The following is a 13,266-nucleotide window of genomic DNA, read 5'->3' on the forward strand; positions in this document are numbered from 1 at the left end:
TATATGGAAGTCTAGGAACTTAGCAGAATCCTACATCGAGACCATATGTTACCATGGCCATCTATATCAATATCCTATCGTTCTATACTCTGAATTTATTTTCTCAGTAGGCATTTTCATATTCTTATATTCCATAGCAACTTACTGGATTCCAAAATGTCTCATATTATGGCTGCACGATTTTTATCATTTTCTCTTTTTCGCGATGTTCTACGCGACTGTGGCTTCCTAACGCATCTATATTATGTCAATTACGATCTGGCAATTTACTTCGGACGACATCGCTCGATGTGATTTCATCAAAAGCGGTTCGATACAACATTCAACGCAAAATACGATTCGGAAACGCACGAAGCGCACGTCATTGATCATTCCGTATATCATCGCGATAGATATAAATACCAATGACACAATTTTCCAGAATTCACTCGGCTTGAATCGGTTGACAGGTTTATAGTAACACAATACGGTTGTCGCGGACGCGTTCGAATTAAAATTACGCGCGTTATAAGCCAAGTGAAAACCGGGTCAACTCTTTGAATCGCGTTGCGATGATAAATGACGTTCCAGTATTTCGCCAGTGTGGCGCCGAGCTAAGAGAACGAAATTCTCAGACGCGCGTCAAATTCCATAAACTAACGTAATCGAGCTCCTGTATACGCCTGTACACGCTTCGGTTACGGAGTGACAAATTAAGAGAAACATTAACGTCGTACCGACGCGACGCGGATCTTTCGAATGAACCGCGCTCGACCGTACCGATACCCCACATAATTTATCTCTTCTCCCAGGAGGAGATTATCGTTAGACAGAGACCAGAAGATCCATTGTTCCTATACGATTAACAACGACGAGCCATACCGATGACGGTTCTCGTCTACGATCTATCGATCGTGGTGCACGCCGAGACTCCGAGGAAGATTAATCAGCCGTCAAACCGTCACGGATTAATTTATCAGGTGAATTAATGAATAAGAGTTATGTGCCAAGTTCTATCACTCCGAGAAACGTTAATTGTGGTAAAATATGTGCTTGCACATATAAGTAAAAGTTTTTGAGACACAGCAAGTAGAAACGTTCTGGTCTTACGAATGAATGTAAAAATGCTTGTAGAGATGTTGGTCTTTGATTAATCTCGTCTTCGTTTTAATAGATAGAAAGGTTTTTAATGGTTTAAGAGAAGCTTCGGAATGAGACTTAAGCAATTAAAGTTTTAAGATTTTTGTAGAAGCTGTGTAAAGGGATCGATGCCTGACCAAATACGTATCTACACTACTTTGGTTGATAAATATCAAATCGGATCTTCTTCAGAAAATTTCACACGAGGAGCTAATAAATAATCTTGTCAAATAATTTTTCAATAAACTTATTTCGTATCGTCAGTCATTTCGCTTCCAATATTTCAAACAATCTATTTACTTTTTCGTTCCTAACTGTTATATATATTCGTTGTAAATCGTTCTACATACAACGTATGATTCTGCGAAGCTAACAAAAATTCGAGAATCGCGAAAACTGATAAAAAGTTAGTACTATAAAGGAAATATCTAAAAATTCATCGAATGCATCGATCCGCAGCCTAAATTTAATTATTTATAACTTGAAAAATAAATCTCTTCCAACGTGAATCTTCCTCGTCATCTTGGTGTCTAGAATAGGAAAAATAACTCGAATTTCATGCACAAAGTTTAATTCTAACGTTTTTTCTAAAATCATAAAATCAATAAGAACGTATTATCGTATTCTTCTTCTGTGACTTAATTCCACCCGATACAAACATACTTTGTGACACCGTATAAAAATATTTGTAAAAGGTACGATTAGTCTCCGTTATGAAACTTACTAACGTAGGTAGGCTGACTTTTGCATGATACTGCATAGAGAAAGTGTGGATAAATGAGAAGCTTGAACACGGCGAGTAACAATGCGACCAGCAATAAAACGGGATGGAATGAAACACGGGCATTCACGGACCAGCCTTGGAAATCCAAGACTCTTCGAAACGAGGGTTTCGCGCGTCCGAACAAACCTGCGTCGCGTGATAAACGCGTCTTGAATGGAATTCAGGCTGCCTCGTTTCTGTGCAACGTCGCTCCAAAGTATACGTTGATTACGTTAATGGAAGTCGCGTGCCAACTACGAATTGAACCTTCGCTGAACGATTAAAAAATGTCAGTGCATTTTGCGTGACTGACTGCAACATGAACCTCGTTCCCGTTTCTACTTTCTGTCTTACAGTTTCGTATCGGTATTCGATGTAATTATACTGTTTTTCCAGTATCGTTCTCGTGCACAGATTGTCGAATAACGATCGAAAGAAACGTATGTGTTTCGTGCATCTTTACTAGTTCCTTCGGTGATCACTTTATGAGTACTGTTCTAGCGTGATGATTATCAAATAACGATCAAAGGAATTCTATTTCTTTCTTACATCTTCACTAGTTCCTTTACGAGTATTGTCCTTGTGCGAAGATTATAAAATAACGATCAATGCAATACTATTGGATTGGCAACTAAGTGATTGCGGATTTTGTCATTAGGTGGTATTGACAAAATCCGCAATCACTTAGTTGCCAAGCCAATATATGTTCCATTAGTTTTATACCATATACCATGTTCCATATAGTTTTACCACCTAGTTTCTTTGTTATTTATTTTGTAAATGGATACTCGTGGATATCAAATGATTTCCACTTTGCCAGAACCTATACTTAATTATATGTGTGCTTCGAGTATCACAACATCCTCGTACAATTTCTCTACTGACAAACGACCAACAAAGAACACGTAGATCGGTAAAGGCACGCAACGCTTGGCTAAAGGATAATTATAAACGACTCTTCGTGCAGAGAGCAGTTTCCATCCGACTATCGCGAGGATACGGAAGGGAAGGAGAAGAACGAACGAAGAAGAAAAAAGAGATCCGTGGAACGCGTGTGCGGAAATCCAAGAATATTCGGAAACCGAGTTTCCGCTCGTTACGTAGCCGGAAAAGCTTGGTCGCGTTAAAAGTGCAGTAAAAGGAATCCAAGCTCGCTCGACGAGCGTACCAACGTCTCTGCCGCGTTAATTGTAATGATATTAATTACGATAATGGAGATCCCCAACCAGCCTCTCCGCCACTTACCCTCATACCCCTTTGCCTCGTCCCTTCTCCCCTCCCTTTCGATCCATCCTGTTACCTTTCCTCGTGCCATCCCTTGCCCGCGTTTTCTTCTCATCCGTTCACGCGGAGTCAATTAAGTGGATATCTCAAACGAAAAATTCTAATAAGCCCGCAAAACGACTCGACTACGGGCGAGCGCGCCGAGAGAATCGCAGAGAAAGAAAGATCATTATTTTTCGTTCCCTTTTAGAACGGTCGCGTTAATTCCCCAGCCCGTTAGTTTCATGCTGAATTTAATGGGCTTTAATGGTCTTTGGCGTTATTAGGTTGTCATAGGCGGAACTTGAATGCAATTCTCTTCTCTCTTATTGCAATTTATTTTCGCTTTATTCGTTTGTTTCTTTCTCTTTTCCTTTCTTTTGCTTTCTTTTTTGTAAATAGCAGGATTGCAATACGTTTTTCTTTGCGGACGTTTTATGGCGTTTAATTTATTGATCTAGTGGCGGAATTTTATAGAACGGGATCGTTAAGTCTGGAAATAAGAGGTTTTGATTGTTGTTTAGGAGGACACGTTCGTCTGTATTAAACTGCCTTATGCTACGTGGTTAGACTATTGTGAAAATAGATGATTTGCGAGCGTACTTCTCTTCTTCCAATTTATTTCTTTCCATCTTTTCTTTTCGTACGTAGCGGGTTTATAACGCTTCGTTTTCCTTAATTCTTTTCTATGTATGTATCTTCATTTATTCAATATCGAATTTCAAAGAAATAGAATGAAAATATAAATATGAATTATGGATGAATTTAGAAGCAAAAGGTTTCGATCCTTGTTAAGCTCTTCGTGATATGGAAACTTCTTTCGTTAATCTGAACGTCGAATTTTCAAGAAATAATAGAACGATTTTGTTTCTCTTAAAATCAACAATTTTTTTCGACGAATTTAATATTTCGTAACAATTTAAAGACTCTGATAAAATCCAAAATGTTGGTGCATTTAATATTATACAATAATTTAATAAAGTCTCTATTGAGAAACCAATGATTTTATGAATGAAATACTATTTGGTGATCTTTGACATTACTAAAATATTCTAATTAAGTTTAAGAATTTTCAACAATTGTATTTCCTTTTCTGTGACTCAACACCGAGTTTTCGGAAAACGGTAGAATCAAGGATGAACATCGGTGTAGAGGATTTTGGTTTCTGTTAAAGCGACCTCGTTAAGCCCTGGCAGTTAGTTTTACGCTGGATTTAATAGCGTTAGATGGTTTTCAACGTTATTAAGCCGGCATATTGGGAATGCTCGAATGCGATTTGCGTAGAGATTTATTCCTCGCTTCCGAGAAATCGGGAAGACCGTATACAAGGACAAAGGAATCATCGTTCTTCCCTTGACATTAAAATACTCCCATTAATTTCGAGCCAAATTGAATAATCTGCTCCCTTTTTGATTCTCTTTCCTATCAAATAATTCATCTAACCTAATATCCTTTTCATCGTCTTTGTCTCTCAAATTTCATGGATGATACTCATTTTGTTATTATGGAAACGAAATGAAAGACTAAACAGGCGAGATTAAAAGAAAAATAAAAAAAAATGTAACCTTAATGAAATACTATGAACATATTCAAAACAACGTGAAAATTCCAGCAGAATCCCAGAATCTGAAAATAAGTATTTCAAATAAAGCGTCGAATCGGCAAACCATTAAATTACACAGCCATTAACCCTCGATGATGTTAATAAGAAGAACCTAATGAAATTGATAGAAGAAAATCCGTGTATTGAAACATCCACTAATCCAAAAAAGAATTCTCAAGTTTTACTACAATTCCAGAGAGAGAAAAGGACTAATACAAGTTTTTGGCCTTGACAATAATATTGACAAAAGCTTAATCGGATCGATTCAAAAAGGTCTACCGATCGAAACGTTTGCTACGTTCCAAAATAATTCTTAAATTGCAGCAAAATCTCAAAAAACGAGAAACAGCAAAATAGCGATATTTGCTGTCTTCGACGACAAAACAAAATAGAAGGCTGATCGTAAATTCGCAAAGCCGCAACACCGTCGAATATTCGATCGAAGGTTCGACGTCCCCGATAAAACCGTTCCCACTACACAAAAGATACTTCCGGCATCGATCTTCCACTCGTGACGTTGTGTTCGTCATCGATATCATCGTGATCTTTCCTATCAATCTCGTCCTGCCAGCCAACGACTCGATACGAGTGCCACTCGAGTTCCAGCGGCAACTGAATTCCCATAGGGAAAGAAAGGGTGAAGATAGAAAAGAAGACTTTCCGGTGAAGAAAACGATGGAAGGGAGACTTCCGAGAATTCCTACTTTCCCTTCGACGGAACGAAAGGAATGAAAAGAAGAGGGGAATCGGCGAACGAAGGGTGAGAGTAGCTGAAAGTATATCCGAAAAGGCAAGTGGGAGGCTTTTGTCTGGACAAGAGCACGAAAAACTTTTGTTCCATCGTACCTTGTCGCTGGCATCCTGGTTCGAGCCAGTGTCAATCGACATCTGTCGTCGTAGACGAGCCATGCGATTCCCCTATCGCGAGAGAACAATCGCGTCACGATTCCGATTCTTATTAAGAATCCGCCTTGTACAATTCTGCCGCTAATAAAAGTTGCTGGCGGGTGGTCCGAGATATAGACACCATATCGTTCCATTAAGGAAACTTCGATGGAAGATTTGTTAAGCGGAAAACGTTGGAAAAAAGAAGTTTGTAATATGAAGAGCGCGTATGCCAGTGACAACGAGGACGAGAGGATGGATTAATTGAAATTTTAAGAAAATAAATTCGTATGATTTTTATAATTATTTTTCTTAATCCTTTCACGAGCAAATGGACTGTGTAGAAGAAATAATATTTTCGTTAATTAATTGTAATGGAAATACAATTTTTCTGATCCTCTTGTAAGGCATATAGAACACGCTAAATAGCCTAATACCGAAATTAGCTTTTTGACCAAGATAAATGCATTTATTACTTTGTTAATCAATAAGATCTTAAAATAAATATATGGAATTCTGGGTGTGATTTTTTAAAAAGATCGATATCTTTTCATCGCGCCTCTTAATCGCGAATAATGAAGTATTTGCAATGGAAAATAACGAGGAATACTTGTTAATGCAGAACGAATGATTAACGAAAGTGGAAAAATAACGTTCGACCAGCATCGAATAAATTGTCCCGGATATATATATGAAATTAAAATCACCGTGAAGAAGTAAATATTCATGATCATCACGGTTCAGTTATTCGACGTTAAATGGTTATTTAACATCGGTAGGGGAAAAGTTCCGGCGATTTTCCTCCTCATCATGAAATTAATTTCCGAGTAACGAATTTCGAGTTTAAAGGTCTCTTAATTGACAGAAATTATGCGGGTTTCCAATAAATCAAGAGGGTGTACTTTGGAGAAATCTCACCGGGGCGAATTAAAACGTTCAACTCCCTAACTATTTCGATGCCGCCATACAGCTCCAGTGAATATTTATACATAGTATGAATTGCTGTTTCAATGAATAACTTGTAAATAGAAGTAGCAGTCGTAACTGCGATTTACCCGGGGGAATTTTAATTAATGAATTTCGAACACTCGATTTCGAATGAGCATCTGCAAACCGGAGGAAATGTAACGATGAGATCCACAGTAAATATTTTTCGAAATTTTCGACATATCCGAATTAAGTAATTTTTGTATGTACATTTCTGTTACGTCCTGGTATCACCTCGTTATAAATGAATTTTAAACGGGATCAAAACTTTTCTATGTAAAAAAGTTTCTCTCGCTATTAGAAACCAGATACGAAATCTTCTCTTGGTATATTTTTTCGGTAACCTACATTTCTAAGCACTGTCTCATATTTTGTAAACTATGAATTATCGATAAAAAGAAATGATAAAAGAAGTTGAAATTCAATCGATTAAATTTCTCGTAAAATTCGCCGGATAGTAAACGCCACCATTGCTGTATCTAAAAAGAACAAATATTTTTCTCCAAATATTCTCAGTGAATTTTCTGGTTTGTACAAATTCTCTATGTTCCCTGACCAATTTGCCACCGACAGAAGAAAAGAATATTAAATATCTGAATTTCGTTCAAAACTCCTCTGTTAAAAGCCACCATCGCGGTCAAATTCAAAAACAAAAAATTGTACAATACATAAAACAGCGAACCACAGATCTCCTATACAACGTTGTTGATTCCTATGAATTTTTCATGATTTTTTAACTAACAATTACTAAGGATAGAAAAGACGTAACAGCAACGTATAAACTAATAAATCACTATCTTTCCAAATTACGAACCATATTTTTTAAACGTACCAAGCTTCGTTTATGGATCACTGTACGCGCCGCTCGAATCCAGAAGCAAAACGTGGCAAAGACAATAAGCGTCTCGCGTAAACAACAAGAGCTGCTCTTTATTGAACGATGAATATTTCAGATGGTGTTGCAAACGCAACGCGTGCAACGACTCGCCGATTAAATAAATTTCACATTATTTCTCCCGCTGAAGTATCGTTGTAGTAATGGCGCATCAATTGAATTAACACTGAAAGTATGAATTACCGATTAACGCGTCTCCCGGTCTTAACAACCATCCGCCTCTTCTCTCTCCCCCTCGACAGTCGACTATTGTGATTTATAACAATGTTGTTTAATATATCGACTACACGGCAGAGGAAATAATTATTCCTGCTGAAGTTATAAATAACCGACATGAAATTATGCCGTTTCCTTCGCAACATAACTTATCGATGTATTAATGCTCTTACCGATCGTTAAAAGCGAAGAATGACGAGGGTGCGCCAGGATAAAGCGGCAAGGGGATTAACCGACTACGAGGGTTAATTGGCTCGTTCGTCTTTATTACCATAATACCAATGGTGTTATTAACCCCGGGATTCAACATTTCGAATGGTTTCTCGACTGCAACACTCGCGTCGTTTGTTACACATTCGTCACAAGTGGACATCAGTTTGAGTTTCAGATGATTTAGATGCCTTGCTGCTCGCCTTTTCCCTTTTCGTTTTATTGGGTTAATCAATAGTAGGATAGTAGATTTAATCGAAGAAATATGAAATTCGTTTTATCTACTAAACGCGATAGTAAGTGCTATACTTTGGATATTTTATATATTTTTATATATTAAGCGTATTTTTGCAGCTTCGAACTTCCTATAAATACACAGATATCAGGAATTAGAATTAAACGCATTGTATAAGTTAATACAGTTTTCAGATCATTTTTTATTAGATAATGTTATCTCATAACTACTGGAAGAGCCTAACTACGCAAGGATATATATATAGCTTAACTGAAATAAGCTGAAGATTGTTGCAATGAATTTTGCATCTTATGTGAGGTCGATCGACTAGTGATTTATAATTGTAGGCTTTCTGTATATCCATATTTGATGACTGATTTCATGTGGTGTATGATTCTCATTCTTTTCTGAATGTTGAAGGGTCGTACTATTATAAAACAGAATGTCAGGTCAAAATAAAACGATCAAAAGGACAGCTGTTTTTAAAATAAACAGAAGAAACATTTGCATCAGATTGGGCATTAAGTTGGATATTCCAAATGAAAGAGGGAAATTTATTTCCAGCTACAGAAAACCATTTTTAACGTGTCGTATCTTTTGTTAAGTTGTACAAGTTTCACATGTATCAAACATTTTCATGTGTTATCTAAAATAATAAAAATATTGAAATTGAAGGTAATTAGTGGGACACCTTTCATTTATTGAAGTCTATTAAAATTTAATTGTAACTCGCTTACGCTTAATTAATTGCTTGCTATCCTCAACTGTGATAACCAATAACAAATATAAAATCAACTTACGATTTAATTAATGTTGTTACCTACAGATATTCGATCTTTACGTTCTTCTCTATTAACACATTGAATTAATGCAGGAACACCGAGAGTAAATTAAATTCAGCACACAAACAGCGTAGCAGAGATAAACATGCAAAGTTCACGAAATTGTAGAGCTCATTTCAACAAAAAACACCTACGTAGATGATTAATTGAATTTCGTTTAATTTTTATATAAATGTGTTCATTTCACCTTTACATTCTTTCGTATAGCAACACTTGGAATTAATGTGAAATACAGAAAATTAAACACATCATACAAACGCAGTCGATTCCAGTGGATAAATACAAGATAGACAAAAATATCAGACTCATTTCCATCGAAACGACTGATTAATCATATCTCATCCAATTCAAATCTCTTTACAGCCAATCTCTATATTATCTGTACATTATCTTTATATTAATATTTCGGATTGATATAATGATATCCACGAATATAATATTGATTCATCATATTATATAGTATTTATGGTATAATATTTAACCTACACTATATTAATAAATCTCAATGTTCAGTGGGACTGTATTCAGCACTTGTTATATGCTTCAAATCGCTGTTCACGCTGTAATAACATTTTATTAAATTCTAACACATTTCCAGATTAATTTCTAATTTCACCGATATACCTAATCATAACAGTCGCGTTTCATTACAGTGCTTATGAAATTTGAAAGGGTTTTAGTAGCACGTACGATATATTTTTAAATGTTTCTGTAAATGTAAAATACTACCATGAATCAGTGTATTAACTTGACAAGGAACGAGGATGGCTATTTAAACTGCATACTAATTTTTCACTATACGAATCGTTCAGAAACCATGCTAATCAATTCCATAAATTAAAATACATTATAAAAATGACATTTACAAATATTACTCTTCCCATTAGATTTTCCTTGATATTTGCGATTATTTATGCCTTCTCCTTGCGATAAATGAATTTATGAAAATAAAATTCCATTATGGATATGTTGAATACTAATTACGTACACTTCAGGATAATGTGAGATTAATAGCTTTATAGAAAGTCGAAAAGTTCGCGTATCTTGCCATTTCTATACACATTTTCAGACTGATTCCAAACTTTGCCAATATAACAGTAGTAATCGTGTCCTCGTTACAACGCTAATGAAATTTTGATACGTTTCATAAGACACATATAATACAAACGTAAAAGTTCTACTATCGTGGGCATCGAAATACTTTGGCGAGCTGATGCGTATACAAAGTTGCATACCAAGTTTGAAAAGGATTTTCATGAACCTGGCGGAAGAAGCAACACGGTCCACCGGCGAAAATACGCGTGTCACGTTCGCATAATGATTTCGAGCGGAGTGGCGTGTCGGCCGTCGGTCAATATTCAGCTGGGTTTTCCCGTAGAATGAAATTTATCGTGCAACGCACGCCATTATCGGTTATTACGTCACGAAAGACACGTGCCACTGATGTAGCCCGGGTCGCGCCGAATGCATGCATTAAACCCGGTTTTGAAATATTAAATACGATATCGAGCCGAACGCAAATAACAATGCTATTATCAGCACCGAAGTAATAATTAATTTACGCGCGGAACAATAGCCAGTCCCCGTAGTTTTTTATTTCCTGCAAAACGGGTTCCTTTCGACCGAGTTCCATTAACGCTTTCAAACGTTCTAGCATTTCGTAAACTTCATCAATTTATTCCTCTTTCTATGGAGTATGTGTTTACTTCACGAATACACCGTCGTTGTTATACGTTTCGTTTGAAATGTTGTAGCAAAAGAATGGTTAATGTCAGGCAGGCTTACGTTTTTTAATTGATCCATTAAAGATCATGAAATAACGCGTACACCGTGCGTAAATATAACGTTCTGACGAATTGTAAATGGAGTGATTTATACAGTGGCACGCAGAAGTATTGGTACATTCGTCGATATCTTTCATCAACGTACCACGTTTGTTATGCGAAACATTTTGAAATTTCATTGCACCTGTAATGGGCATTTAACTATCGCGATTACATTGGACAAATTCTAAACGATTCTGAAAGCATTACAAAAGCTACAACTATTTAGTTAGAAGTTGCGAGTATACTTATTTGCAAGTTACAAGTATTAGGTTGTGCGAAAAGTTTCTTTCGTTTCATAAGGTGATAATAGATGAACAACAATTTCTGGCTTATATTATTTTATTGAATTAGGTATGATCCATTTCGTTCTATTTCTATTATTATGCTCGCGCATAATTCAATAAACTAATATAAAACAAAAAACATTGGGTGTCTATTATTTCCTTATAAAACAAAAGAAAGTTTTCGGACAAGCTAATATTTAGTACAAGGATATTATTCAACCCATTTATCACAAACTACGACAATCCTCCTATAACACGATATTTTTGTAACACGGTTTCCATATAACAGAGGACGAATTAACCGTGTTATACATAGAAACGTCCACTATATACATTTTGCAGAAATCACAGAGGCACTTGAACAAGCAATCATCCGTAATAAGAGACGCGAGGTTTTCACGGCCTGAATTGTCACACTTAACGCTGTTGTACACAACATTGTTTGAGTTGGACCCTGAAGAAGCTAATTGCAGTGCTGGTGAAACGTCGGAAAGAAATTCCTCCCGAATACGACTTTAACCAGTGTTGTATACAACAGCGTTAATAATAAATTTCGATATTCAGTAGGATCATCTTTAACATTTATTGCTTAAAATAACTGTTTATACCGTAGACCAATTTTTTATTAAATATAAATTTACAATAAACATCTTGCAACTTCCATTCATAATAGATAAATGGATTTTCAGAGTAGATTCAAATTTTGCCAATACAATCTTGACACTCACATTTCACTATACTATTAATGAAATATTACAAAATATATTGTTTAACATGCAGGATATGCGTGTACAAATTTTCTATGGTAAATGTATATTTTTACTTTACTGAATGATACACTAATTGAAGTGGAAATCTCATATAAGAGACAGTAGCACATTTTGCTGGAAGTTGAATTAAAAGTTTTACAGTCTCTATCGTTTTAGTACACACAGATTGCAGATATTTCGTCGGCAAGCGGTTTAATGTGAAATACAAGAAACACGTTAAATGTCTAAAACTTATAAAATACGGTATTTCTTAGTATTTTTCTTATATAAAAATCGCTTTTTCATAAAATGCGTTAAACGTGCTTTAAACCTTTATTCGAGGCTTCCATCTAACATATTTATTTATATTTTTATTAGTATAGTTATATATGTTATATTTATCTAACGTTTACTTTTTTCTTCGTATCAAAGATAGCTAACAGGTAAAATTCCTAGGAAAGTATCATGAATAATGTGAATATTCAAAGAGAAGCTGTTATGAAACCAAATATCGCAGTAAAGCGGCTTGTTACAGTTTTCACTAAGATATTGACAATGAGATAATATGTGTGAGAATAGTTGCGCGAAATATGCAAATTGCGTAGTGACGAAGAGGAAAAGGTTTCGATAGCATATCGGGTAGGATATTGAAAAGCAGAAAAACGGTTTTCGAAAAATGGGAAAAATTTACGTGGCGGATTTCGTGAATGGAAATAAAAAAAAGATATGGATAAAAGTTCTTCTGAAAAGAGTTTTTGAAGGTGATGGTTTAACAAGTTCAAAAGGATTCCGTGCGAATTTTGAAACGTATATTATCCCGCTTTAAAAACTGAATCAATAATCTGGAAAGCAACTTGCAGATAATTTTGAAGAACTATGTTACTACGTAATCAGAGCTCGATCTCCGTTACAATATCTCAAATGTATAAATTGACGATTAATCGAACTTTGATAATTAATTGGACAGATATCGCGTTCAATCAGCGACAGTTGTATCATTGAAAAAGGAACGGAATTAATTACTTTGTTCGCAAACGATCCTTTATTTGCAATGTAGAATAATGTTAAACAGACTGCGTGATTCATTGGTAAAAAAGAACATATTTGTACTTCATAATTTTGCTTATCTGAAGTAACAGACACCGAGATCCATTTCGTTCAACCGAGAATCCCGTGTTATTAATGAGAATATGTATTTCATGGGTAGCAAAATTTGCATCGTAAACGTGCGTGCAATCATAACGATTGATACCGAACATACAAGTTCATCCTCCTTATTTTCATTGTGGTTGTGTGCCCAATGTGTGCACAAAGTAGAGACTCTAAGGGGGAATTATTAAAATTAATGTCACTTCTTTCTTCAACAGCAATAACATGAAAGCAATGGTT

Source organism: Bombus vosnesenskii, unplaced genomic scaffold (genome assembly GCF_011952255.1).
Source record: "Bombus vosnesenskii isolate JDL3184/JDL3185 unplaced genomic scaffold, Bvos_JDL3184-5_v1.1 scf7180000014105, whole genome shotgun sequence".
Lineage (NCBI taxonomy): Eukaryota > Metazoa > Arthropoda > Insecta > Hymenoptera > Apidae > Bombus > Bombus vosnesenskii.